The 27,102-nt window shown below is 43.7% G+C and overlaps 1 protein-coding gene across 16 annotated transcripts in view; it reads left to right on the plus strand.

Annotated features, from left to right (window-relative positions):
* SPATS2L (spermatogenesis associated serine rich 2 like) overlaps nt 1-27,102 on the plus strand; it is a 166,451-nt gene that overhangs the window by 29,471 nt on the left and 109,878 nt on the right. For 6 of the 16 annotated variants that reach the window (XM_044768496.2, XM_070508329.1, XM_070508323.1 and 3 more), the window contains exon 3: nt 13,321-13,458. The exons of the other annotated variants lie outside the window; for them this stretch is intronic. The gene's annotated coding sequence lies outside the window, so the exon portion shown is untranslated. The remainder of the gene's footprint in view (nt 1-13,320; nt 13,459-27,102) is intronic. 16 annotated transcript variants of the gene reach the window in all.

A 27,102-nucleotide genomic window follows, 5' to 3' on the forward strand; every position in this document is an offset into this window, starting at 1 on the left:
AAAACATATAAGATGAAAACATCTTGGACACCACTGCCGTGTGGTTCAAGGGCTGCTCCTTGCTCACAGCTGAAATGGGTGGAAGATGGTAAACTTGCTGCCCATATCACAAGGAGACACCTCTCGGTCCTGATTTCTTTTTATTAGCAAGCATCAACACTAAGGCAATAGCTTATATATTTTTCTTTGTTAAAACTTTTCCCAAGCCACTGGGTTGGACTTGGCATAGGAGAGAATGAAAAGATAGATAGATGGATAGATAGATAGACAGACTCAGAATAGCTCTGTTTTTCTGTTTTCTTTATATTCTCTGTAAGAGTCCCTTTAGCTAAGGATTTTGTATGTTAAAGAAAGAAAAGTTGAATACCATCAGATAGGCTTTCCCAAGGCAGGAGTGATAGAAAGTGCTACATGGCACGTGCCTCATGGCTTATAGTAGGAAGGGCGCTTGACCACCAGCAGTCAGCAGACCTGGGTTCTAAGCCTGGTCCTGCCCCTTGCCAGCAGCCAGGCCACACAGGCGGGACCCTCTCTGAGCTGCCATTGCCTCTTCTCTGTCATTATGGTGATAATAGCAACCTTCCCCGGCCCTCATGGCCATCACGTGTGAGAACATCTGTAAAATGGAGTTTCCTACAAACATAAGGAATTATGATCCCGTCCCTTATACTTCTCCCTTAACAAAATGTACCTTTTTATTAAAGTGCTGATATCCTTAACCTACAAGTTTCTTTTGATTGTAAGCTCCAGAAACTGACTAGCTTAAACTAAAAGAGAATTATTTTACGTTTTTTTATTTGAAGGGTCCTGGGGTATCTCACAGTTGAGGGAAGGGTGAACCGTCAAACTGTGTGAGGGGCCACAACCGGGAAAGCTCTTGCGGTCTCAGCAGAGGGTTTTGTGGCCCTCTTCTCTAGATACCGCTGTTAATGTGGTCCAGCGCTGATGACTGCCACCCTCTGGGCTCACGATTGCAAGTTTGAGGTCCCTAGAAAAGAGAATCTAGTTGGTCCGGCTTAGGTTGCCTGATCACCTTTGACCAGTCAGCCTCGGTTGAGGGGACAAAGTCACACAGTATGGACAAGATTCCTGGGAGCTCCAATCCCACATGTCTGGGCCATCTCAGAAAATCAGGGCTCCCTCTGAGCCTCTGCCTATAATCAGTATTAATGTTGCAGTAGTTGCTAATGACTCAACTTTGTTTAAGGAATTTTAATAGAAAGAAGCAAAGAAATAGAAATACAGGAGTATATGTGAGTGTTCTCTTCAATAAATGTCAACACACCTAACTGAGCCTGGACTTCTCGTGTTCTTCTTTAGGTGGACACTGGACTTGAAATCACCTTCGTTAGATGCTAAAAATTCTCTGTAGGTCCCGAGGGGCCTCCTTCTACTTAGGCTGCTTCTTTATGTTTAGCTCCACTTCTGCCTTGAGCTACTGCTTTACCTCTTGTTAGAAAGACAGCATAAATCAGTCTCGCGTTCCTAGTGCCGAGACCCTTCACTCTCTTCGCTGACAGCCTGACACCTTTATGCCAGGGTGGAAAGAAAACAGAGAGGGGTGCAGGGTCTGCTTACCACAGGCCTGTTGTCAAAGTACTAAAGGACCTTAACTTTTTTCTCCTGTGAACCTGTGACAGTGTATTTGACTATATCACAGCCGCCCTAAGCAGACGTATGCAGCCGTTCCTCGCACCAGACGGGTATTTGATATGCAGCATTTGTTCTCCCAGGGCTCGAGAAATTACTTGTAATATTTCAAGACTAGAAATGATGAAAATGTTTATATGCCTGAAAAATTGATGAATATCTTCCAAAACACTTTAGACGTTGCTTTCAAATATTGCCCTGACAAGCCCTGAATGGAGCACTGTGACCATTGGATTATTCACTGTGAAGCTATAAGGAGTGCTGAAATGCCTTGTTTTTCAAGCACGTATACATATGAAATAACCAAATTTTATACTGCTAATACACAGTGAAATTTTCTTTGTATAGAAAGAAACTTCGTTTCTTAGAGAAAGCTTACCACTAAAGAAAGAGAGATGGTAATAATCATCATTTGACTTAGCCTCCGTTTCCCAAAGTGCTGATTTAGAACGTAATCTGTACTTCATACTTTTTAACGAACTCTCAATCCGTTACCCACCCAGTGCCTCACACGGGGGCAGGATTTCCTCCTCGTCAGAGTTTAAGTGCTGACCCGTGAAATGTTGGGCTTGTGTGGGCAGCTGTTGTCCAAAGGCTTGCAGGTGTCCTGACTAATGCTTTGAAAGACAAGCTTTAGCAATAAATCACAGCGTACATAACTTTTCAATAAAGTAATGGAAAGGATTTTGTATTCTGGGTCCTCTAAGCTTTGGTATTTGGAAGTTACTTCCATGGGAAATTAAAGTAAAGGGGCGAAACGTTCTCAGACTTTAACCCTTGGACTCAGGGCAGCTATCGTCAATAGTGAAGCTTCTTGGTGGCTTTGTTCTAACCCTGAGATCTCTTGGCTCTGGGAACTGACCCAGTGCCAAGGATAGGCCTAATTGCATTCCTCGTTCCTGAGAAAAAAACAATCTCAAAGGAATTTTTCTTTTCTTTCAAAGGAGTACCTTGAACATTAACATTTTCTGGAATAACAAAGTTGTTTATAAGACTTCTGCAAAGCTTTCTGAAAAGAGAGCTTGAAGAGGGCTCTGGCAGCCAATTAAGAGGTACGTGTTGCTCACCTAGAGCAACTAAGAGTTAGGGAGATGGAATCAAAGAAGCAGGGGAGATGTGGCTTCGTCCTCTACAAGCTTGCTCTCTGAATAACCAGCTGATGTCCTCTTTTCTTCTTCCTCTGTGATCTGCTCAAAGAGTTAGCAAGATAGTACGTGATATATTCAGCTAGCCCCATAACAGACTACCAACTGTCTGATGCAAGCTCTGTTCCCCGGGATTCCCAGTGCTGTGCCCATTTCCTGGTACATTAGAGATGTTCAGTGAGTGAGAACAGGAATATGTTCAGGTGGGTCTTTCTGTGATCTGTGTATTGGTGAATTTTATACTGGGCCGTATAGACTCTGGGCCAGATTGATCAAGGAATCAGTACCCAACTTTAGTAGATTGGGATCTTCCAAGACATGGAGCTGATATTCTGGGGTGGAGGGGTGCAGAGAATGAAGAAACGAGAAACCAAGTGAGTAAGTACAATAGTTATAGCTAGCAATAAGGCCTACAGAAGGCCTCACCAGAGTGAGTGCTGTGGTGGAAATAAAGGGCTCGGAGAAACCAAAACCTGGAGCAACCTGAAAACTCAGTGGTAGAAAAAGAATTGATAGAACCTTCCAGAAGGTTCAATTACTCCAGAAGTTAGCATATTCAATGAAAAGGTTCAGCTTTTGTTAATGCAAATAGGTCTGCAGAGTTCTTACCATACTGACAGTATCAGTTTCTACTTTATGGAATTTTGCTTTTAACACCGCGGTTGATTCATGCCTGGTGCCAAGGCCAAGGGTCGGCTCTCTGCTTCACTTCCCTCCTCCAAGCTGCGGCTTCTCAGCAAAGCCAGGCAGCTGTCTCCCAAATGTACAGTCGGTCACAGAGGAAAGCGGATGAACAAAAGAGGGTAGATCAACACAAAGTTATCGTCAGAGCTGAAGAAAAGAATCTCAGAGTGATTGCCCGGCTGACTTCGGGTCAGAAGTGTTATCTTTGTATCAAGGACAACGTTTAATAGAGATTTGGGTACAAAGCACACATCGCCCTCCAGGCATGCTGAACTCTGTCAACCGGAAAACTGTTCCTTAAGGGTTACAATTTCCCCTTTTTCCTAAATTAAAAAATGCTAATGTGAACTCTTGACTCTCCACAACACGTTCTTATTGTATATAGGGCAAAGAGTAAATCAGACACTTGCCTAATGACATAGCACTTCATTTTTACGCAGCAAGCTGGAGGTAATTTTAGCTTTTCTTTTTTCCATGCTTCTTTATGGAAATAGGCCACAATCGTTTTGATTCTACCGTATTTCATAACCTTATAGTGTGCTTCCTGTTTATGCTATTAAGAGCTGTTTTTAAAGACCCTTGAGGGATATCTTTTAATATATTCTTTTAAAAATTAATTATTCATCTGTAGTACACCCTTAGAATGTATGAGGGTTTAGAAATCTAGAAACTTCTTAATGAGACATGCTTAACGGTCTGTGCAGAGTATTGCAACGTTTACACCTAGTTCAGTTAACATGAATTATATTTAATTAGTTATTCTGGAAAAGTAGTAGATATTTTAGAATAGATTCAGTACCTAAAACCCACCATTTGCCTTTTAGGTATAGTATTTATAGATAAAATTCTATGAGTAGTATATATAGATTTAAAAATGTTTACAGTAACAAAGTCAATTCTTGGGCACTTATAATAATAAGAATAACATGTCTTATTGGAGCATGAAAAACATCCATGTGTGACAGAGGATCACTTTTATAAAAATTCTTTATAAAATTTAAAGTGCTACACAAATATACTCATGTTGGTATTTTTACACTTGTGACATGTGGAACTTCTGGGCTGAACAACAGTCCATAACTTTGTGTTTTAATGCTGAACATGTTCCTGTTTCAAATGAGATTTCATTTTTCACATGTAAGTCTTGAGTCAGAAACGCCGAGGTCCTTACTTGGGTGCCTTCACATTGCACTTGACTTTTGAACCCTCCGGTCCACACTTGTGCCACTAGAGGTGTGCTTCATGCGATGCTTTAGAAGGAAGTGTAATTTCTAGGAAGGACCTTGACCCACATCACATGGGTCTGTAGATGACAGCTACGAGCCCCACTGTGGCCATCCCCAGTCCCTCACGTGCACTGGAACTGGCCTGAGAAGTGGCTCATTCCTGGTCTTATGTGGCCTCCGTTATGGTCCTCTGACAGACCTCCTTTTCCAGAACTTCTCTGCCATGACTCTCTTTGCTGCTGTGGTGTCTTCTGCAATCTGGTCCTTTTCTTGTAGTTATTCCAGCCACTTGCGTTTTTTTCTGCCAACCCAGTGTCTTGGTTAGTCTCTCTGTTCCTTCCTGTCCTCCGACACTGCATTCTCTGCACATTCTCTGTGCTTCAGCCCCTTTTTTCACCCCCATGGCTGCCAGAACCTGGGAATGAGAAAAACGTGTCCGGGTCCATTCTGTGCCGCCCGCCTGCTCTCCTCCCTGGGCGATCGGCTCTCGGGGCTGAGCTGCCAGCTGCATCCTTGTTCTCCTGTCTTCACAGAAGTCCCCGGGCGGTGAGGACGACCGGCCGGGGCTGGCCCAGGGAAGGGCCGCAGGTGTGCATCAGGGCCCAGGCCTCGGAATGGGCTCCAGGCAGTCACCATGGCCACAGCACTATTCCTTCCATAAGCCTCACCTCTCATTGAGCTCTGACATGGCTGAACAGACTTAGATGGTGAACAGTGTTTTTCTGGAAACAAAAAGAAATGGGATTCTTTTGAGAAGCTGCACTTGAACTTTTTCCCTTTTCTTCCTTTTTGAGTCATTATATGCAGCTCAAGTTTCCTTTTAGCAAGTGTTTTTCCTTTTGTGAGAACCAGCTAATTTCTCGTACATCACAGAAGCGGTGTGCTTGTTCAAGATAAGGATACCTCGTAGGGCCTCAAACGTGTAGCTCTGGGACGTGCGTCCAGCAAACGTTTCTTCAGTGCTTCTGGGTGCGGGGCGCTGGCCGACTGGCCTCCTAATTCTGTCACTGCTTTAATGTGTCAACTCAGCTAATCCTCCCACCAGCCCTGTGGCGAGGGTCAGTGTTGTCATTTGCGTTTTACGATGTAGACTCCGGGGTACAGTGAAGGCCAGGAAGTTGCCCGCCATCACACAGCTCCCAGTGGGCAGGGCCTGGAGCACACCAGGTGCTCTGGCTCAGGGTCCCGTTCTCTGCCACCGAGTGGCTGCCTCGGTGACTCGGCCCATATGGTAGCCTGCTGGATGGAGTCTGTTTGCTCATCTCCAGGTGGGAAGAGTAACGCCTACCGTACCAAGCGGTGGGGAGGGTCGAATAAGACAGTTGTTTGGAGGGGCTCAGCTGACGGCGAGGCGCTGAGTCAGCAGCGCGAGGTCGACACCTTGTTAGTCGAGTGGGTCTTACTATTGAGTTTGGCCCTTGCTCCTTGGATATCCTGCTGGTTCAGATGAAAAACTGCGTGTTTTTCTTGAAGTTTCAGAAAACCTCAGGTTTCACAATGAAAATGAACATTTTATTCCAAAATGATGGCATTTGGGAGTATTTAGAGCGTAGGCAGAACACAGCAGAGCACTTGAACGTGCCGGGCAAGTCCAGTGGTGTCCGTTCCCTTTAAGCCCCATCGATGTAGCGCCAGACACGCCTCCCTTTTTTTCTGAATCAGGCACAGTGAATTTTCTTCCAAGTCTGTTCACCACATACCCGGGGACTTGTCCTGAAGGGTCCTTCAGCGTGTGATATTGGGTCTGGGGCCCCAAAACAGAAGAGACATTGGGCAAGGTTTAGGCCAATGAAGAGAGGTGGAAATCAAGGCCAAAGATGAGGATTTATTTAGAAAGGCCACAACGAAAAACAAACGATGCTTCAAAATGTGGGACAGGAGACCAGGGCCAGGCCCCAGAGAGGTCTGAAGGGTGGTGCTAGGAGAGTAGGGGGGCCTGGGAAGAGAGAGAGCGAGGAGACTGAGAAGGACGATCCAGACGGGACAGGATGGGTGCTCCCTGCAGCGGGCCTCGGGGAGGTGGGAGCTGCCCTCCTCCCTTGGGTGCTGGGCCCACCTTCCCTGCTCACAGTCCCCCCACACGTCAGGATGTCGGGGATCTGAGTTCTTACGGTCCTTGGGGGAAGTGACCAGCCAAATGCCTGATTTTGTGATTCTTTGGAGCTTTCATGCATCCTGGAAATTGAGCTCTTCCTGGTTTTTAGCGGACTGTCCTGCATCCCTCAGGTCAATGTTTAGGGGATCTTCCAGGCAGGATTCCTGACCATGATGAGTTATTTTTTCCTCTTTTCTGGGTAAGAACAACATCCTTGTCATTCAGTCTCCAAATATAGCAAGGAGTTATGATAGAAGAATATCCTTATGTTAGGAAAGAGGTTGGCAGCCTCAGTGATGTGAAAATGTCCAATTTAGAAAACACATTTAAAAAGAAAAGCTGTTTTAAGTCCTTTTTGGAATCAGGTGGAATAAAAATGAATAAGTAAAAAATTTAAAAGCAAATGTGTAGTCTGACCACACATTCCACATCTTCTCTTTGGTCTTGCAGGTACTTGTTGATTTTGCCTGAACTTCAGATGTTTCTAACATTTCATTAAAATGTCAAACTGCAAACTGGTTCTGGAGTCTAATTGGGTGCATACCTTCGATGATAGATTTTCTAGCTGATGCATGTAATCAGAGCACTACAAGAATGTTGCCAGGGACTAACCGTCTAGAATCTCTTTAAGAATGTTGAGTACTTAACACAGGAGGGGAAAGGCCTCACATCCCTGAGAAAGAGTCAAAGTGGAATGTGTGAGTCAGTCCTGGCTGGAGGTGTGTAAGTAGGGAGCTCCGAGTCTGAAATCCTCTAATTGACTAAGGGTCTGTAGTTGACATTCACCAGAATTATAGATAGAAGCACATCTGTCACCCTTGACCAAGCCAAATGTGCCTTCAGAGTTTCTCCTCATGAAGTGCTGAACTGATCAGGGCACTTGATACGCATGTAACTGAAGTAAATTACACTGTCTGACTCCCCGGGCAGAAGGCAGTTTGGCAAATGTATCTCTTTTAATCCTTTAAAACGTGTTCACTGTTTTTTCACAGGAATTTTATTTCTTTAAATTTATGCTAAGGAAATAAGGACGTGTGCAAAGATTTTAGCCACAAAGATGTTCATCTCATCATTGTTTATAACAGGGTAAACAGGGAATTGCTTATACGTACAACAGTAACAGAGTAGTTAAACATGTGACAGTTGTATAGTGAGACACTGCTACTAGACATATTTCAGCTGAACATGTGTGTTGAGCACAGTAACTGCTCTTTCATACCCCTGGTTTAGCTGAGATTATTAGCTTTCTTCCTGATCTCTGCAAAATGCAGGAACTCAACTTATTAGACCGTCTCTGGGGTTTCTTCCTGCTCCCAAATCCCAGGTCTACACTTCCTGGGTTTACTCAGAGAAACTGCTGAGTGGGGGGCCTTCCTGCATTTCTCATATTTGCCAGCTGCCAAGTGATGAAAGTAGATTAGTAACAAGGATTCATCTTATTATTTGCAGTACACTCAGACTGACCCGGTCTGCAAGATTAACCTTGATTCTGTATTCTGCTACACTGAAGAGAGGCCTTCAGATGATCTCGTTTTTCTGTCATTTGTTGATTACTCTAGTTTTTTTTGTGTGTAATATTGGCACCTGAGCTAACAACTGTTGCCAATCTTTTTTTTTTTCTGCTTTTTCTCCCCAAGTCCCCCTAGTACGTAGTTGTATATTTTAGTTGTGGGTCCTTCTAGTTGTGGCATGTGGGACGCCACCTCAGTGTGGCCTGATGAGTGGTGCCATGTCCGCGCCCAGGATCCGAACCAGCGAAACCCTGGGCCACTGAAGTGGAGCGCGCGAACTTAACCACTCAGCCAGGGGGCCGGCCCGATTACTCTAGTTTCGAACTTTTGGGGAGCGCCTATTGAGAACTGCTCAGAGTTTCAGGGGAGCTTCGGCAGCAGGTGAGAATCAGCTGATACAGACAGTGACCAAGAATTCCCTTCCATTAGAAAATAAAATTCCCACCAGCCATTAAATGCTGACAACCTGTCAGCCTGTTGCTTTGGCATCATGCAGGCCTCTGTCTGTCCACACCCCCTGGGCCTGGGTCAGTTCAGTGAGGTGAGATGTTGTATATTTTACCTCATTATTCACTCTTGGCAGATATCATGGTATTGCAATCAATTTTCTCCTACCTTTAAAAATAGAATTCAGAACAAGTTCACAGTAAACCTAGAGGTAAGTTGCAGTACACCTCTGGCAGACCGACTTCCTAACTCTGTAACTTCTGAAATAGACGTTAGTGGAAAGAGTTTGGAGCCATGAGTTAGGAAGCGGTGTTTTGATCCTGGCTCTGCCATGGACTTGTGGAGCGTTAGAGAGGTGACCCATTCATTTTAGGGTTAAGTTTTTCTCCTCTGTAAAGTGAGAGGGTTGAATTCACTGGTTTTCGAGCCTCCTTCCAGCTCTGAAATTATATGAATATGATCTGCAAAGGTCATTTATTGTTGCCTACATCTCCCAAGACCGAAGGCGGAGCATCTGTTAGCAATCCAGCCCAGTGTCTGCCTTACCTGTTATCTCTCTTGGTCCAGTCAATTGTTGTTTTCTTGTTTATCTTCCTCTTCTCATGCCACACTACATAATTTCAGAGAGAATCTTGTGTTAGCATTCTGTCTATCCTCTAATCTATGATGTGTCTTTGAGACTGGTGAATAAATTCTTAAAAGCAGCTACTTCCATTATTCTGCAGTCTTTAAAGCTATCCCCTGAGAACTAAATGTCAATTCAAAGATTCCTACATTTGTTATTTCTAACCTAACCTATAGAAGTCTAAAGCAAAATTTGAAACAGAAAACAGAAAAATTCCTGCCTAGAACCAGTGAACTCATAAATATGTAGTATGATTTTTCCCTATAATTTAAGAAGAAATTAGGATATTTAACATTTTTAGCAACATTTTTCTCAGTATCTACATTGAATATGCAAAATTGGGCTGCTGCACATGCTTGCTGAGCCTGCTTTTTTTGGCGGGGGGGAGCGGGTAGAGTGAGGAAGATTGACTGCCAATCTTCCTCCTTTTGCTTAAGGAAGATTGTCCCTGAGCTAATGTCTGTGCCAGTCTTCCTCTATTTTGTATGTGGGCCACCACCACAGCGTGGCTTGATGAGCAGTGTATAGGTCTGTGCCTGGGATCCGAACCTGTGAAGCCCGGGCAGCTGAAGTGGAGTGCTCAAACTTAACCGCTACGCCACCAGGCCAGCCCTGCCAAGCCTGCACTTTTAGTTGTAGACACCGTATTTTTAAATTGAGTAATAATTTCAAATGAATCTACTATAAAAGAAAAATCAGGTTACCCTAATGAAAGATTTTACAAATGAAGTGCTTGTGTGTTTTAACTTGATCTCTAATTTATAACCCTGAAATATGTAATACCTCCTTTACATATATGGGATATCTGTTTTCTGTCGTAAGCACAGAAAACCAACCCAGACAGGCACAGAAGAGACTACTAGTTGCCACCCAATACTCGTTCTTTCCTCCTTCCTTGTAACACACTCTGATTTTATTCAAGGGCAATGTGCCCAGCCAAAGACTGCGTTCCCAGTCTCCCTTGCAGTTAGGGGAGGTCACCAGAGGCATCTTTTGATGGGACTTTCAGGAAACGGTTTCAGCAGGAGTTGACTGGGCTGTGTGTTTCTTGACTCTGCTTCTGTGTTCCTCTGGTTGGCTCCTTTCTGAGCTCCACACGTTTACAAGATGCCTGAGGCAGGTTCAGTCCCATCACCCTCTTCATTCACGCCTAGCAAAGAGAAAGGCTAATTTCCTAGTAGCTCAAACAAAGCCCCAGGTTTGCTTCTCCTTGACCTGATTACCCATTTTGGGCTGACTTGAACTCATAACTGAGACACACGGAATGATGTACTGATGGGTTCAACCTGCGTCTTCCCCATCCCAAGACGCATTCTGGAGGTAGCTTCACTGGGTCCTCTAAAGCGAAATAGAGCTTCTGTGGCCAGGAGAAGTGGGAGTGGATAGACACTGAATCAGAGCAAAATATCCACCCTACCCGGTTTGCCAGTTTCTTCTTTGAGTTATTATCGTCTCTAGAGATGGGGTAAACTGATCATTTGGTTTCGCAAAGCTATATTGAACAATGATTTGGTCATTGGATTCATTTATGGTAAATGAAATTGAAGTCTCAAGTCCACACCATTAGTCCAGATTAGATATCAAAATATATATCTTTTAGTTTTCTAGATTAATATATTGCAATAAGCCATATAACTTCCTATAACTTCCCCTTCTCATTGCCACCCTAAATATGGCCCTCTAAATGGTAGAATCAAAGTTTTCCAATATGCTTTTTAAACCCAAACAACTGTACTTTCCAATATAGCTTGTTGGTGCAGCAGAGGACATCGTTTCTGAACATAAAGTTGTTTAGCAAGTTAGAGCTGAACGGAATTTAAAATGGCTTGAGATAAACTCTGAAGAAGTGGTACTTTAAAGTAGTAATGTCAGCAAGCTGCCTATTATGCAACCATAATACCAGTGCTCTGAGTTTAGATGGAGGACCTACAGGGCAATGACAAAAAACACCATGGCCTTCTGTTTTGTATGAGTGACCATGTAGAAGTGATTTTGAAGTGATTTACTGCAGTTGCATGTTGGGATGTGGAATGCAGCAAGACAGATGATTATGGCCACAGTTCTGAAAATGTTCAGATGGCTTTCAATTAGCTTTGGGCAAGGCTGCTTCTTGCAGAAGCCAGTATTGATTTTTCAGAATGCCTCCTAGCTTTTCAGCAGAAGGGCCGATCATGTCAGTCGTTTGAAGCCACAGAAAGCGTCACTGGAGAGTGGACTGCAGAACGCTTTCCTGCAGTGGCTGGGGGACTGGCTCTCTGGGCTGGAGACGTCTCTGGTAGGAATGAGAGTGCGGACTCTGCAGTCAGAGTGGGACATGGATCTGACATGGCCCCTCCGCATGTACCAGCAGATCACCAAACTCCTGGAGCCTCAATTTCCTCCTCTGTAAAATGGGCCTATATGAGAACCTAATGAGAAAAGGCATGCAGAGCTTCTAGCCCAATGCCTCAGACCTATCCTGTTTGGTAAATATTATTATCCGGTTTTCAGAGTTGACCTTTGAAAAGAGGGAGGAGTGTTGAGTATTCACTCTTTTCTTTTCTCCTAAGTTTCATTAAGCAAAAAAAAAAAAGTATGACAGTGAAGAAGTTGAGTTTGGCTTGGCTCCACCTTACAATGCTTTTACTTTGTTATGTGGAAAAATGGAGAGTTGATAATGGGTGTATTGTGGGTGCCTTAGGGTCTTGTCTTGTACTTTGGGTGCAAGTTTGCTGAAAACAGCCTTTTTGGAAGGATAGTGTCATTGCATCACATCTAAGAACGTCAGCCACCTGCTGTGGGAGCAGCAAGGAGCCTGAGAAGTCAGGGAGGCCTCAGATGCAAATGGCACCACGTCAAAGACCCTGACGTTCTGTCTGTCTGTCGTTTTAGACCTGCAGAAAGCGTGAGCATCTCAGAATAACAGGGCCCTAGGACTGTAACCCTCCCTTTTACAAATGAGGAAACTGAAGCCCAGAAAGGAAAAGCAACTCAAAGGCCACGTGAAGAGTCAGTGACACAGGCAGGCCCTAAACTCCAAGTTCCTGATGCCCAGGTCAGGGCAGCAACGACTACAGCCCCTAGACTCTACCGGTTATCCTTTGAACCTCTCCTTCTGGTCTCCTGTTTATTGACAGTCTCATCCAACCACTGAAGGACAGGAATTCATTCTTTCAGCAAATTCAGTTTGTTAGAAGCCACCTTACCCCCTCCCCAAATGTCAGCATCTACAGGTCTTCCTATTGTGGCCACTCAATTTCCTGTGAACAGAATCCTCATCTCCTGCCTGGAGGGTCTAAGAGGAGCCACGGTCCTAACTGTTGAGTGGGAGAAGGGCTGGAGGCCTCGCTGTTAGTGTCCAGACTTCCTCCTAAGCCCTAGGTTTCAGCCTGGTGCCTCAGACTGCCCTCCATAATGCCTGAAGTCTCCAGTCTCTTGGGTTCAGTTTTTCTGGAGAATAAACCACCCATGTCCCACAGGGCTGGGGAGGGATGGTTGCCTGGCCGCTCTGAGTGGAGTGGATCTGTCACCCTCCAGAACCTTGCTGGGGTTCTTTGGGGGGCCAGCTGGCTGGCTTCTCCTTTGCATTCCTGTCTGTGGGCTCTTAGTCTCAGCTGCCTCTGCTGTCCGTCATTCCCCCTCCCACCCCGCCCTTTGCTTTCCATCTTGCAGAATTGTTGTGTCATGTCTCAGCCATTTTTGTCTCCTCTCCCATTTGTTGTCCTTTGGGGCTTAGGCCTTTTTTATTTCTTTCTCACCATTCTAGTGGGTTTTAGAAGGAAGCAGAGGTCAGCACAACTGTTTAACTACCTCCCCTGCCCCAGAACGTTAATAGCCTTTTTTTTTTTTGGTATATTGTCCAGAATTTCATCTCTCTTAATACAAGGTTCTAATGTGGACCTAAAGCCCAATGGATAGTGACTGACCAGGGCTGAGTGCAGGTAATTTGTTTTTGCAGTGTTGAGGACCTTGGCCTTCGGCAAGCAGAGGATGGATTAAGGAAATCTCAGTTCTCATGTGACGCGTTACCCGCAGCAAAGACCACGCCATATGTTCAGTCACTGCCAGGAACCTTCCGAAAAACAAATCTTCTCAGGTGTTGTGTTATCACCAAAAATTAACCTCACAGCGTGGTTCACAATCATGTTTATGAAAATGTTTTGAAAAGGAATGCACCTTTATGAAATTGATGGATGGAAATCAATGAGAACTCTGTCGGGGAGGCGGGTTTGTATATTTCCTCTGTGGCTGAGCCCTCGCCGGAGGAAGTGCCGAACATCCCTCCCAGTGTTTGTGTTTTCAGATGCACTAACCAGCGACAGAAAGCTCTTCTCCTAGTGTGTACATACCCGGAAGGCAGAGGAATAAATGTTTGTCAGGTGGATAAACTCAATGTATGGTAGAGGATTTTGTGACTACGGCAACATGTTTGCAGTAAAACCATTTGAAGGCAAGATGCTTTTCAAAATCCTGAGAAATTAAAATTAAATGAATGGCACATATTTTATTTTGCCAAAGACTAAAATTTTCCGTTAAAAAAAATAAATGTATTAGCCTGTCAGTAAGTTCTCTCCAGCACCTGACGTATTTTCGTTAGTACTACATTATTCCTGGTGTTCTGACGTGCATAATTGTTACCAAAGGGGTTCGCTAATATTGTATTCAGAATTGATGACTGATTTCTATAGCCCTGAACTGAAGGATGAGGCATTAAAATTTTTGTATTCACTCCTGCCCTCTCCACCTGTCTCTCCAGTGAGAGATTGTAAATTGAGTTTTTACTTTAATACAACTACAGTTCAGCCCTGTGAAAACAGAGTTAACAATAATGTAGACTTTAGTGTCAGGTGCTTCTGTGGACTTCACTCAGGAAGCACTGGATTCTAGAAATATCTGAGAAGCTTGGTTATAAATCCCTGCCCCTTGACCTAGTTCTCAGGGAAGGTGGGTCTAGTTCAGTATTGTTCAGTTGATGGTTGCTCTCTGTTGTCTTTTAATGGATTCTAAGAATGTTATCCTGCCTCTTCTCCAGTCTGTTTGGCTGCCTCTCTGGTTTGGGTAGTTTCCCGTTTCAGTGTCCATCTAAGTTTCATGTTTATGTGCTTGAAGAATGAACCAGAGGCTGGTGCCTTTTTGTGTCCCACCTCTTACTTCTTGTTAATGCATAGACGATGTGACACCGCATGGTTTACAACCAAAAGAGGTGTGTGCTGCATTTGTATTCTGAATTTGTTTTCTTGCATGAGCAAAACTGATGATTTAGGGACGATAGAAAAGGGCATACACTTAAAGACGTAAAATGCGTTGCAAGCTCTATATGAAAAAAAGTACAAAACATTTTGGTTTTGAAGTCACTGTGTAACCAGCAGAAGTTAAAAAATACAGACAAACACTGTTTCTCTCTCTCTCTCTTAAGCATTGTCCCAAATAACTGGTTTAACTCGTTTCTCCCCCACTGTATTGATCACTTGCTCTGGCTTGGTGCAGACGTAGCTACAGAATTCTCTTGCAAACCTGCCGCTTTTTTTCTTTAAACCCTTGCTTTAGAATAGCTGGATTTAGTGGCGGGGCCTCAGCCTGTGCTCCTCCCACTCCCTTGGAGAGGGGAGCGTGATAAATTTCTCCCCTTCCCTTTTGATTATACGAGGAATTGGGTACAGCACACCTGAATTCAGGGCCAGCTCCCCGGGTAACTGCTCTCTTGTTCTTTAGTCTCCTGGGTCTGGGGAGCAGTAAGGGTGCAGGGTAATGAATTCCTCTAGGTGGTGATAAGAGCTACATTCCAAGAGGATTAACAGCACAAAACCTGCTTCTAGGAGGAAGAAAACGGAAGAGGCGAGGGAGGAGGAACACCCACATTGACACACACACACACACAGCCGCTCAGTACGCTTTGCAGTGTGTGCTCAAAGCCACATTCCAATTTTAGCTGTCAAAAAATGAAGCTGCTTTGACAAGAGCGTCTCTACATGTTGCACATGACGGGGAGAGCCTTTAAAAGGCTTGGAAGCTTCTTGTTCAGAGGAAGGGGACGGTTTGGTCCTAACCTCTGCTTTGCCGTAAGAATTACACCTGGCCTGTATCAGGTACCTCCTTGATCAAGACACAGAAACATCTTTCAAAGTACCTCGATTTCAGACTTTTCAACCTAGGGGTGCAAAGGAGATGGGATGTAAAAGTCCATGTAATTTGGTATCCACATCTGAGAACAGTGCTGCTCATGAAAATTTGGCCCTGTTTAAACTTTCCTAAAACAACATGATCACTGCATTGAAATTTGGGATCTTGATTGTGCAACTCAACTGGAGGTCCCTTGTGTGTGTTTCCACGGATATATTTGGTGAAACGTAAAGGCAGAATCATTCCTGTCTGCTCATCAAGGGCCAGAACCAACCCACACACATCTGCCTAGCTATTCCCCACTGCCTCTTAAGAAAATGAGCCTTTCATTTTTCAAAAGAAGCCACTACCCATAAAGCAGAAAACCAGAGTGCGTGGATGTGGTCCTCTGATTGTCTCACCCTCTTGCTACCCTTCACCACCCCCACCCCCAATGGCTGCGAGACCCCAAATTTTCAGACCTTAAGTCTAAATACCTTTTGTCTTTCCAGGTCCCCTCTTACAAAGAAATCTGACTTAGTTTAGATTATCCCTAAAAAAATAATTCTGAAGGTGTTTGCTGCTCAGACACATTGTTCTTGAGAGATAAACACATAATTAACTCTTATTGAAGCAGTGACTTTTACAAGCGCTATGCTATGGTCTAAAACAGAAACATGCCACACTATTGTGGGAAACTACAGCTTTTACATTTTCTTGGCTGAACTCTGGTCTTCTCCTCAGTGAGAAGAGAACATTCCACAAATATCAAAGTGAGCCTTCAGTAAAGACGTCCAGTCCACATTTTGCATGGCTGAGTCCATTGGAAATGTACCCTCTCGATGTCGGTGCAGGCTTAGCGAAGTTAAACATTGGCCGAGTGAGTTTGTTTTTGAGAGCAGTCACTTCAGGAAGGCATGTTGGAGCAAACCTAAGCTTAGATAACCATGAGTAATTATTTGCCTATGTCCATAATTTTAACAGTGTGAATCATTAGCTCAGACCCTCTCTTTTATCCCGAAGAGGAAAAGATGCATTGGCCAAGATCGTGCCTTTTTGTGAAGGCTCTTTGTTCTTAGTAGGAAAGCATGTTGCTGTTCTTCCTCTTTGTGCCCTGAGAACCTGTTGGCCCTGCCAGTGGAGCCATAGGTCTCGTCCAGTTTCACTGGCCCTAATAGAGTTGCGCTTGGCCATCTCTATCGTAACTACCCCCTCCAATGTGGGAGGCTAGTTACTGCCAAGGATTCTTGTTAATGTCCTTTCTTCTCATTTTGGGGGGTAGTTTGTAGAAAATACAAAGAGCTTTTAACTGTCCGTAGATGTATTTTAAAGTGCTTTCTGGGATACAGGAGAAAATGCTTTTCAATTTAAGAGAAAATAGCCATGAGTTTGTTAGTTATTTGCTGTGACCGAACAAACCAGATTTTAGCAACAAAGGCGGTACCTTTGACGCCTTGCCAGGGTTGTGTTTCATAGCTAAACATGACATTTAGGAAATGTCAGCTGTGAATGACTTTTCAAAAAATTGTAGTAAAGTATGGTTTGCTCTTCGTACAATCCCTGACTTACAAGTACTCAACAAACAAGTTTCCAGTGGACATAAAAGGCTGCCCTTCCTCCATCTCTCCCTTTTCAGGATCCCTTTCATTTCTCCTCTTTGCCCTCTCCGCCCCTCCCGCCCGTCCCCTCAGTGCCAGCGCCATTTCAGCACTGCTATGGAAACTGCCTGTGGAAAAACTTGGCTCTTCTGGAAAAACTGGTTTCTAAAGTGGAAGAAGCAGCCTTGTGCAAACAGGCATGGTGAGCCTGACCCCAGAGATAGCTCCTGGGCAGGACCAGGTGGACTTGCCAATATGTTCTCTAATGTGGCGTGATTCCTTTTAACTACATTCCCTTTTATTCATCTGGACTTACAGGTATCCTTTTTTTAAAGATCTGGATGTCTGTGAGAGAGCTGAGGAAAACAAGCTTTAAACACAGAGCCTCATGTATGTTTAGTGCTTTATCTCTCACTGTTTACAAAAGGTTTCCACACATACACATTTGTTCTTCACAACTTCTTTACAAATGGTGAAACTGGGACTCAGAGAAGTGAAATATTTGAGCTGATGGAAGCAAGACTCGAAACTGCAGATTTAAATTCTGAATCGAGTTCTCCTTGCAGTCCGTATTCCATTGTATGCGTGAATATTTTTATACATGGATGTGTTTTTGTGTGTACACACACATGCTCACATCTCTGCCTTTTTAAGCAGTGAAGCAAACACATTTGCAGGTGATTAGCAAACAATATAATGCAGAGAATCTCAAGCCATCTCTGACCTTGATATTCTGCTGTTTTATAAGATCTTTCTACCTAGGAGGTGAAAATTAGATGTCTGGGTTTTATTTCATAAGCTTTAGAGATTGATAGTACTGTGTGTGCCCATAAAACACACTTAAAAACCTGAATGTTAAGATTTTATGACTTCACTGAGAAATATCTATGTTATGGTTGATTAAATAATTAATAAAATTAATGAATTATATTTCCACTTATAGGCCTAATCCCGATACTAATAGTATATTTACATCTGTGGTTTGAATTACTTATAGTCAGTTGGTCCACTCTTGGCAAATGGCTATTGTTTGTATCCACAAAGTGTATTTGAATTCCATACCAGAAAGCCACGTTCGTTAGATATTTTCATGTGATAACCTTTCTGATCAGGGCCTAAATGTCACAATTCTGACACTGAAAATGAGATAAAAGTGCGTTATACAGTTCTATTTATAGTAATAATAATGATGACTCTAAACAGATTGTCTCACTGGCAATGAACATACAATGGGAACATCGTAAGAGAGGAAGTAGTGCCATTTTCTGAGAGAGAAAATTCTCACATTTTACATAAAGCCAGAAGTAAAAATGCTTCCAAGAAAAAACATGTGTTAAGAATTATAAGTGTTTAGCTTAGAAAGAGGGAAAAAAATTGGGTTATCACAAACATTGCTTTTTTTTCCTCCCAAAGTATAGAAACAGTTTCCATTCTCTGGCTCCATGATGTCATGCTCTGAATAAGAAATGGTGAAGGGAATGGAATTATGCAAAAGAATGACAAACTTATAAGTTAGATTTAATAGGAAATGAAAATTTGAAAACAACTTGGTAAATATCTAATAAAGCCTTAAGGATCATGGAATTATTATTTGCTAGAATCTTGTTCGTGATTAAAATGGTAAAGTTCTACCTGAGTATTTTCTTGAAAACCATAACATCATCCTCCAACATTCTCCACAAATGTCGAGTGTTGTTCCAATCACTTTTATTTTATGGCCAGGTTTTTTTGGACACGTGTTCACCCTTCTAATCTACCTCACTGGGGCAGGCCACTGCTGTTCCTGACAATTGCTTCATTGGCAGTATCTATAGAAGGAGGCTTTGGGCTCTGCCGCTGTCTTCAGCGCTGTGGGCTAAGTGAGACCACTGAGGGGTGAAGCCAAACCCAGAGTGACGTGACAGGACTTGTCCCCATCTGAGCAGGGCCGGGTGGGCCGCCTCTAACACACAGCTCACCCTCACCCTTTCTTTGGAGACGGGTGGGCGGTTACACAGACCAGCAATTTCTACCTTTTGACAAAGCTGGAAAGGGGGCAAAGCCACTATGTAAGTGCTGTGGTTTTTGTTATTAAATGCCTCTTTTCTTAGTTTAAGCAGGATTTGAAAAGCCAAACCAGATCAAATTACTCTTCCCATACTTTAATACACCCTGGCTAAATTTTAAAGCACAGGTTGTATTTTATAGAATGAGAAGAAGGAAACGTTATTCCCCTTTCCCATGAAATGACTAGCACAGCAACTTGGTTGAGATCCATTTCCATCCAAGCAGACCATCATAATGTTAACCGTGAACCAGCACTGAGTTCCGAAATCTCTGTAGTTAATTTTAGAGCATCAGTGAACATGGAGGAGCATCTTGTCTCCAAGTCTGCTGCAGACTTCATCTTTGAGAGATGACAAGGATAATCAGTTTGACTTCAGAGCTGAAGCATCCAAGCACACAGAGCCTGGGAGAGACTTGCTTAGCCACTGAGACGAGGAAGCTGCCCTCATGTCAAGCAGCTAATGTTCTGTCACTTGCCAAACATTTCTGCTACAGATTCATGTTCTGAAATTTTCATGAACCAACTAGATGAACAAACTGTGTGGTCTGGATTAAATAATGTCTGCCTGAAAGGAAAGAAGTGAAGTTAGCCAGAAGGCCAGATGGCAGCTGTATTCTCTGCAGAACTCTATTTGGAAAGTGGGGTTTATGTAATTTTGGTCATTTCTTACCATCTTAGGAGAGCATTTCCAGAATAAGTCATTGAAGGATATAGCACACAGCTTTCAAAAAATGAACTGCATAGACATGGGCACATTATATAACCTGTCCACAGAATTATAGCTATTTGATGAAAATGCTTGGATTTCTTTTTCTTCCAGCATTGCTATGACCTACACCTCTATCCTATCTTTTTTATTACACAGCTAGCTAAATTACTCCAGAGCTAAACTCCATAGCTTATAATACATAGAGTTCACATATAGGAAAAATGTGGCTGAAAAGCTCATGAACTTATTACTAGTCTTCATCTTGTGGTTGACTAGATTGTTTACCTACGTGCAGAAAACCAGTAGTTGTCAACTCCTTATACACAAACATGATGTTTCCTTTTTTTTCCAAGGCAGAGTGCCATTTCTAAACTATTTTCCAGCAAACTTAGTAAGTAATACCTTGGACTCAGGAAGATTTAGTCCATGTTCACGTTTAAGAATTTTACTTTGAGGTTATAGGGTGAGCCCCAAGCTTTTAAATAGGAGCAAAGGAACATCAACTCACACTGGGGTTACTCACCATAGCAAATCAGGATAGAGGGAAATTTTAAGAAATCAATTGAAGTTGATTTTCCAAATGGTGGGATCATCTCTAGGCATATTTGGTTTCTTCTCTTTCTTTCTCCCTGTCTTACTGGTTACCAAGGCTTGATCACATTCCTTCTCATAGACTTTCAGTTTCATCCTTTCTTCTCCATTGCCACCTTCATCACTCTAGTCAGACTCTCGTGGTCTCACTCCAGACTGTTCAGAGCCACTCTAACCAAATCCAAATATTGTTCCATCCAATATGCATCGTAATCCCAGTCTAATCTTCGTAAAACATTGATATGATGATGTTTACATCTTAAAAACATTTAGCGTTCCATATTTTGTTCTCCAGCAAATCAGATCCAGATAGCTCTGCCTAGATTTCATGGCCCAGGGTAAACTGCCACCGTCTCTCTTCTCTCTCTCCTCCAATACCTGACTTTCTTTCCCGTTACTCTATAATATGCTGGTGCTGAAGTCAGTGTGTGAGGAAAGCCAACCCCTATCCCATTTCTGTGATGTCTGTTCTTGGAATAAGGTATTCCAAGATCAGCCTCACTTGGAATACCCCTCCTTTTTTTCTACTAGCGCGATAAACACCCGTTCATCTCCATTGGCTCAGTTCTCACCTTCTCCTTCCAATTCAATTCACCACATACTTACTAGCATCTGCCATTAAATTGAAAGTCACCTTACAGTGCATGGTATGGAGCGCAAGGCTGTGTGAAACAAGGTCCCTGCTGTTCTGCCTGAGTCTGTCTGGACTGCTCCAGACCTCCAGATCCTTCTCTTCTGTACGTCTACAGCACATAAAGTCTAAACTAGCAGGCTACAGAGACGAGTGCTCAAAACAATCCACTGGAGTGCAGGAAGAATATATTGGAACTTACATTTACACTTTTTCATATCCTTTCAAATTTCTATTTTAGAGTATTTTTTAAAGTATATAATATATTAGTGCAAAGGTACATGTTTAATATATAAAAATAAATAATATACATATATGGTGGGCCCATGTGTGAGCATTTTTACTAATGGAGTGAATTATCAAAAAATATAGAGAGCCTCAAATACAGAACAATTTCGTTGGGATTTTAGGGGGTCAGCGAGCTGGCTCACTCAAGTCCGTTCATTCTCTCATTCAAGCACTATTTACTAATCCCCTACAGGGTACCAGGCAGTGTTGAGAGAGACAGTCGTCAGGCAAGAGGAGAGCAAAATGTCAGCTTTATTTCTGATAAAAGCTCGCTGGGAAATGTGGCTTTAGATCAGGGCCTGGACGGCTTGCTAATACTTCACCCCGCGTTAAGCAGACCCAGTCACAGACAGAGTGGGAAACACAGCCCTTTGCTGCCTCGCTCCTCCCACCCACAGTGGGGCCTGCACCTCAGGCTCACTGCCTAAGCAGGAGCGGTGAGAAGGCAGGAGAGTCCTAGGCGACGGGGAGAGGGCGGGGATGAGGGGGCAAGCCCAGGTTATTCTTGGAAATGCACCTAGGAGATAAGCCACTTCCTCCGGCAGGATGGGAAAGCACAGGACAGGTGGAGAGAGATCAGCAGTATTCCCTTAATGTGGGGTCCCTCCTAATAAATAGGCCATTGTTATTTCTGGTTTTATCACGCCCTAATGAATAAGATTTTCTGTTGTTTCAAATGGATCTCCCTAAAAAAGAGCACTCCTTTATCTTTTACCAAGAGAATAAGCCAAACACGTAAAACCTGTTGACAGAATTTTGAATTGTGTACTTGAAGGTCTGAGATGTGTCTGTACTGAGGCCCGGGGCCTGATGCCATTATATGGCCCTGCCCCAGAGTCCGGTATCTGATTTCCCAACCCTGTGATAGAATAGGGCAGTGTGTATGTGTGAGTGTGTCTTTGAAAAGAATGGTGTGGCTGTCCATCTCATCTGGGTACAGTGTGAAACTCTTTTTCTGGGTCTCTCCCCCATTCCCCACATCTCTCTCTGTCTCTGTCTCTCTCTCTCACACACACACACACACACACACACTGTTCCTACCTACCATTGAATTTTGCAGCCTCTGGCACATTGTTGAACAGAAGACCTGGGTCAAGGCATGTGATCATGAGAAATAAAAACTTATTGCTTCTCATTGCTTGTAAGAAAATGATTTAGTGTCATTCTGGAAAGAGTGGGGGAGAGAGAAAGAGACAAAGATATGTTGGAAGCATGTCTGGTCCCTGAGTGAGGGGCGTCGTTGAGGTCATCCAGCCCACCCTTACTCCTTCCAGCCTGCCCTCATAGGGCAGAACTCTAGCATGACATCCTGGGAGATTAAAACCTATCCAGTTTTTAAATATCAGAGATATTTAACAGAGAAAGAGATTTCACAACCTCCCTCAATAGCTAATTAAAGTGCTTAACCGTAAGCTCAGAGAACACTTTTCTCCAAACTGTCAAGGCTTTCTTGCTTCAGTTTAAAATGATTTCCTTTCTGTAGTGGCAGGGATCATTACCATCCCTTGTCTGATACAGTGATATTAAGTTGAGCACTAGATTTATGACTGAATAAGCCAATCCTATGCCATCATACACCTATTTTTGTTTACCTAGAACCCTCTCTGTGGTACCTCTCTGCATCCTTTTCCAATTATCTGCATCCCACTTTAGGAGCAGAAACTAAATAAAAGGATTATAAGATGGTTTCTATGTGCTTCCATATGTTTATCCCAAGTATTGAGTTTAAAAAAAAAAACTATATTGCTGATTCAAAGTCAGCTCTTTACGTGCCCGTTCTGATTTCTCTGGGGTATTAGGACATTTATACATAGGTCTTTAGGATACGGAAACCTTCTTAATCCAAAGAGGTGGATCCTGGAGATTTCAGGAAGGTCAGTGCAGGAAATTTTTACACTAAATACTAGGTAGGAGACCGATTTGGCTGCTGTGATAAAAGCCAGACAACAGTGGCTTAAAAACGTAAAAGTTAATTTTTCCCTTGTGAACAGTCTAAATGTGCAGGCTGCTGTGGAAGCTCCACGGTGACGGGGAGCCGTCTTCCCATCTTCTTGCTCAGCCCTCTCTCTTCATGGCTTCCATTTCAAGAACTCGTCACACATTAACTGGCAAGAAGAGGAAGAGAGGAAGCGGAAAGCACACCCCTTCTTTTTACGGGTACAACCAAGAAGTGGTGCATGTCACTTCCATTCATACTCCATTGGCCAGACTTAGCTACTGGAACATACTGAGTGGGCTGCAAGGGAACCTGTAAACCACGGCCTTTAGCTGGTGATCATGCACCCAGGAAGGACCTCAAAGTTCTATTACTAAAGGAAGAAAGAAAGAATGGATTTGGGGAACAGCAGTTAGCTCTGCCACTGGCTCGGGAGAGCCAGCCTGAGAGGCAGGTTTTGACCATGAGTCCAGCTACGCTTGCTATGTAAGCAGTGTAGAAAAGATGTAGAGAAGGAGAAAGTCTTGTTCTGTGATAGAAGCTTACTGGATGAGCTTGGCGTTGCCACCTTGTGGATCGCAGGCCTGGGGCTCAGCAATGACGTCCACCTCTCCTGCTACTAGAAAAGAGGCTGAAGCTTAACTCCAAGAAGGCCTTTCACTACTGTACAACTGAGTTAAAATAGACTTTCTAGGTGAAGTTTCCAGGCTAAATAGGTTGAGTATAAAACCAAGATCACGACTTTGCCCCGTTACTGTGATTTCTGACTACTTCCAGAAGCCATGCTGCCCTGTCGCCCCTTGATCCAGATCATCCTGTTAGTCTGAGGTATTGCTACACCTCCCTGAAGCGGGCAGTAATGTATATTTGAGGCCTATAATGATAAAAATAAAACTTTAAATACTAGTAAATGAAAAATTTAAATTAAAAAAAATTGTACTACTGCTACCACCCCATGGGAAGATCCCCATCACTTTAAGAATGTTCTAGGAAAATAACCATAAAAAGACCCTTGGCTGATTACAGTGCTGTTCATACTCCGTGTAGGACTCACATGTCAGGTTTGTTGACTTGATTAGCCAGCCGCTTTCCTGTTAGCGTCCAGTCGCCATTTTCAAATGTCACCCTGGTTTTCATCCCAACCTGACAAGACCCACCTGGATTTTGACAGTCACGCTGATTTTTATCTATTTAAACTGCTAGAAGCAAAATCTGATTTTGTTCCTGGCTTTTGTTGCTGAGAAAAGTAATAAAAACCAAGGCAGAATTAGATCAGGGACATCCATTATTCTAACCTCAGGAACAAAAAATAAACATATGGCTCTACCTAAGTATTGGATTAATTTAAGTATACAGGAGCTGTTAAAACTTGCACTTAAAATTTGTTTCTCAGGTGATCCTTTATTCAATATACAAATTTAACATTTCTCTTGTCTATTGTAGAAATAATATAATGATGAAAACTCTCATTTGTTGAGTTCTCAAGGTGCACCCTCCCTGCTCCAATTTCAGTGGCCAAAGCTGAAGCCTCGAGTCAGTTCACTGTTTGGCTGCTACGTATGCAGCAGAGGAAGGGAAATCGAGGAGCTTTGGGTGGAAGATCGATACTAACAGGTTCTCCTTCGGTATTGTTATTCCCCTCTGAATAGATCGTGCATTCTCAACAGGGGCCATGTAGCCCCCAAGTTGAAAATTGGTTCTTGGGGAGTGAAAAAAATCAGATATTATGGCTGAAGTCAGAGTGAGAGGGAGATGTGACTATGGAGGAGGGTCAGAGAGATGCTACAGTGCTGGCTCTGAAGATGGAGGGAGGGGAAGACCAGCTATGGCGTGTGGATAGACTCCAGAATCTGGAAAAGGTGAGGAGACAGATCCTCCTCTGGAGCTTCTGGGAGGAATGCAGCCCTGCCGACACCTTGATTTTAGCCCAGTGAGATCCGTGTTGGACTCCTGCCACACAGAACTGTGAGATGATAAAGTTGTGTTCTTTGAAGCCACTAACTTTGTGCTAAGTTGTTATAGAGCAGTAGAAAACTAATACACTCAGTTTCCTTCCTGTTCAATGAGAAGAACAGAGTGATCCTTATCCCAGGTTTGTTGTAAGCATTAAATAAAATCATCTGTGAGAAGCACACAGCACAGGGGGCAGAGTGACGTGTCCTGGCCTTGCCAGTGTTCAGATGGCAAGGCTTGCATCTGAGTTGACTCTTCCCATGTTTAGGTTGCTGATAGACTTCTGTCTTTGATCACGTCAGAGACGGCATCAAGTTTTACTCTGGGCCTGTCACTTTAAGGGGACTTTGTAGATTTCTCCTCAGATTCATCCTGTATTGATTTTCTATTTCGACTGTGGGAAGTTCCTTTCAGTGCCTGCCGTGTCCCGACAGCTCTCAGGTCCTTCCCCAGAGCTGTGTCCTCTTATTCTCTGCCCCACTCTGCCCCATCTGAAGAAAAGCCTGAGGCCTGAGTGGGTCTGTGGAGAGGTGGGGGCGGGAAATTCCCAGCAGTAGCCCAGAGGAGAGAGGGGCCAGCTGCCAAGCACCCCAGTGAGGGAGGGGGAGCCCCGGGTGGGGCTGCCATTCTAGAGAAAGAGTTATTCCAAGCTGGAGCCTGACTGGGCTGGGAAGAGTGACCTTGGGTGTATTCTTTTCTTAACTTAAGGAAAGTTTGTGTGTGTGTTTTCATTCTTGTTTTTTATGACTAAGTTCCCGCTGAAAGTGAGACTCTTCGCAGTGGAGCGTTCACTGACTCGCTTCATTACGTCAGTTGGGTAGAGCCTGGTGTAAATGAAGTGAGGGCCACAGGTTTTTCTCTCTTTGTCGAGTTGGTTATTTTCACAGAGAACAGCTTTTGCGTTATCACAGGAAAAGAAACTGACAGAATTGTATTCCTACAACCGAAGTGCTAAAACTCTGTGTTTACACGTGTTATCTTTAATCCTCACAGCAACGCTGTGAAATAGATATTAATACTCTCATTTTCTGCTGAGGAAGGGGGAGTTTCCTCCCAATATCACTAGGAAGTAGATAAATAGATAGTATTACCCCCACTTGCAGATGGGGACCCTGGGGCTCAGGGAGGGTGGCAGCTATACCGGTTTGGCTGGGGCGGCAGTGTGACTCCTGTCAGGGATGCTGCTGGCTCGTGGCCTAGGCAGGACTTTTCAGTTGAGGCCATGTTTCCAAGCCTGGATTTTCAGTTGTCAAGGTCCATACACCGGACTTTTTCTGTGAGTTCAGAGGTGCTCAGACTCTATAGGGATGTACTCAGGCTAACAGAGTTTTAATACGGATGATGGATCAAAAGAAAGCTGACGTCTTTATCATTAGGGCATTTCTTTCTTTCTAAGGGCCAGAACGTCCTCTTTCTAATATCAAGGGCTCACAGACTTCTCTTGTCCTCCACACCCACCGTCTGATCCCTGTGCTGCCCCCACGTTCTTTCTGGAATATGTATCTGGCCGTTTCACTCCTTGCCTGTGACCCTTTAGGGACACCTTGCTATGCTCAGGATAAAGTTGAGGTTCCATTACCTGAGTCACAGGCCTCTCTCTCTCTCTCTCTCGATTCCTCTTTTTTCCTCTCTTTATTCGGTTCTAGGGGTACTGAACACCCCAGTCAGGCCTGAATCTCTTGCATCTGGGCTTTGGTGTATGTGGGTCCCTCTGCTGAGACCATCTTCTTCCCCTTTCTTCCCCCGTTCATGTGGCTAATTCAGGGCCCAGCTTAGATCTCACATCCGTCTGGAAGCTTTCCTTGACCTCTTGGTCTTGGTGCTTTGCTACCCCACTCCCCAAGTCCAAGTGTTCTAGTATAACCTTGTACTTCCCCTATAATAGCTG

This window comes from Equus asinus, chromosome 4 (assembly GCF_041296235.1).
Source record: "Equus asinus isolate D_3611 breed Donkey chromosome 4, EquAss-T2T_v2, whole genome shotgun sequence".
NCBI lineage: Eukaryota > Metazoa > Chordata > Mammalia > Perissodactyla > Equidae > Equus > Equus asinus.